General features: G+C 49.8%; 1 non-coding gene across 1 annotated transcript in view; it reads right to left on the bottom strand.

Annotated features, from left to right (window-relative positions):
- The window catches only part of LOC143472653 (small subunit ribosomal RNA), a 1,808-nt gene extending 597 nt beyond the window's left edge, over positions 1 to 1,211 (bottom strand). The window contains exon 1 of the ribosomal RNA XR_013119990.1: positions 1 to 1,211. This exon is cut by the window's left edge and continues 597 nt beyond it. This is a non-coding gene — a ribosomal RNA (small subunit ribosomal RNA).
- Positions 1,212 to 2,500: the final 1,289 nt, after the last annotated feature.

Genomic DNA, 2,500 nt, shown 5'->3' with positions numbered 1-2,500 from the left:
GAGATTTCCCGTGTTGAGTCAAATTAAGCCGCAGGCTCCACTCCTGGTGGTGCCCTTCCGTCAATTCCTTTAAGTTTCAGCTTTGCAACCATACTTCCCCCGGAACCCAAAGACTTTGGTTTCCCGAAAGCTGCCGGAGAGGTCGTCAAAGTAACGCCCCCCGATCGCTAGTTGGCATCGTTTATAGTCAGAACTAGGACGGTATCTGATCGTCTTCGAACCTCTGACTTTCGCTCTTGATTAAAGAAAACATTCTTGGCAAATGCTTTCGCAGTTGTTCGTCTTGCGCCGATCCAAGAATTTCACCTCTAGCGGCACAGTACGAATGCCCCCGTCCGTCCCTCTTAATCATTACCTCGCGCTCCGAAAACCAACAAAATAGAACCGAGGTCCTATTCCATTATTCCATGCACCATTATTCAGGCGAACCGCCTGCTTTGAACACTCTAATTTTTTCAAAGTAAACGTTCCGGCCGCCGCCAACACTCAGTCAAGAGCACCGACGGTGAACCGAAGGTGAGGCCGGGCACGCCAGTACACGCCTTGCGACGGACCGACGGCCCGAGCCCAAAATCCAACTACGAGCTTTTTAACCGCAACAACTTAAATATACACTTTTGGAGCTGGAATTACCGCGGCTGCTGGCACCAGACTTGCCCTCCAATGGATACTCGTTAAAAGTTTTAGAGTGTACTCATTCCAATTACAGGGCCTCGTTAGAGTCCTGCATTGTTATTTTTCGTCACTACCTCCCCGCGTCGGGAATGGGTAATTTGCGCGCCTGCTGCCTTCCTTGGAAGTGGTAGCCGTTTCTCAGGCTCCCTCTCCGGAATCGAACCCTGATTCCCCGTCACCCGTAAGAACCTCGGTAGGCAGATACCGTACCGACGAAAGTTGATAGGGCAGACACTTGAATGATTTGTCGCCGGTGCAAGACCGTGCGATCCGCAAAGTTATCCAGAGTCACCAACGAGCACGGGCCGAGGCCCGGTCGGTTTTTGGTCTGATAAATGCACGCCTCCGTGAGTCGGCGCTTTTCGCATGTATTAGCTCTAGAATTACCACAGTTATCCAAGTAACACGTACGATCAAATGAACCATAACTGATTTAATGAGCCATTCGCAGTTTCACTGTACGAGAGCTCGTACTTACACTTGCATGGCTTAATCTTTGAGACAAGCATATGACTACTGGCAGGATCAACCAGGTAGCTATTCGCAGCAAACGAGGCTGCTGCGGGACGACGGGCGCCCCGCGTTTCTTTTCACACGTTCTCCGTGTACATCGCTACTCAAACACTACGCTCGCGGCTTGCACGAGCTCCGAAAACCGTCAATTCCGGACGCTGCCCGGCGATTCGAGTGCAATACTCGCGCCGAGGCACGCCGATAGCTTGCCACTGGATCCGACAGACCGCTCAAAACCCCGGCTAAGCATGGGCGACCGCGCGAACAGCATTACATCTGCCCATCGTGCCCGACGCCAACCGAGATCGATTCTGCTTCGATTCGCACTCGCGCGCGCATTCGCTCACACGACTGCCTGCTCCCTCATAGTAGTCACAGAATCCTGCATCGCCATGGTACCCCAGAACGGCCTCGGGATCGCGCGAGCTCGCGGCCGGATTTGGAGTTTGGGAAGGTGCGTGGCCGCTTGCCGTGGCCGCCGAACCGCGCCCCGGCCGGGCACCGCTCGCAACTCGAACGTTTGGACTCTGAAAATATTTCCCAACGTTTGGACTTTAACTTTTTGTCGAGACTTGAAAAAATTTCAGAGTCCAAACATCGACCCGCGGCAAAAACTTTTCCGAGGTCGAAAAATCCGCGCTCGGTCAAGAGAATATGCGCGGCCTGGGCGTTTGGACTCTAACATTTTTTGGAGTGGACGGGGAAAATTTTCAGAGTCCAAAACACCGACCCGCGCGTGATGCTCTCCCGAGTTCGGAAAATCCGCGCCAGGTGAAAGCTATGCGCGCGACCTGGTCGTTTGGACTCTAAAAAATTTTCAAGTCTCATCACACCAACAAAAAGTTAAAGTCCAAACACCGACTCGCGGCTAAAGCTCTTCCGACTTGGGAAAATCCGCGGCGGGTGAGGGCTATCCGCGCGACCTGGGCGTTTGGACTTTAACATTTTTTTGGTGTGAATCGACTTGATAAAATTAATCTAATGCCATACAGTGTCAAAGTGCACAATTTTAATCGATATAATCATGACAATATATGTCATGCAACAAAATCATCAAATGATCGTCAAGCAGCATTGCAAAGCTACGTGAGTCAATGCAAGGCAATGACAACGTATTTATCAATTAAAGTTATTTAATTGTACAAAGTTATTGTTAAATTATAAAATAAAATTAAATGAAATTATATTGAAGAGCTCAATTACGCCAATGTAACAGAGTGTCATACAAAATATATTGAATCACACACGTCCAAACGCTAAAGAAATATATCAAATGCACTCACCTGCCAGTCACCGTTTTGGGTAACTCAGA

The sequence above is a fragment of the Clavelina lepadiformis genome, unplaced genomic scaffold (genome assembly GCF_947623445.1).
Source record: "Clavelina lepadiformis unplaced genomic scaffold, kaClaLepa1.1 scaffold_133, whole genome shotgun sequence".
NCBI classification, from domain to species: domain Eukaryota; kingdom Metazoa; phylum Chordata; class Ascidiacea; order Aplousobranchia; family Clavelinidae; genus Clavelina; species Clavelina lepadiformis.
Note: the sequence above shows the minus strand (reverse complement) of the source record. Positions and strands in the feature narration are given on the sequence as shown.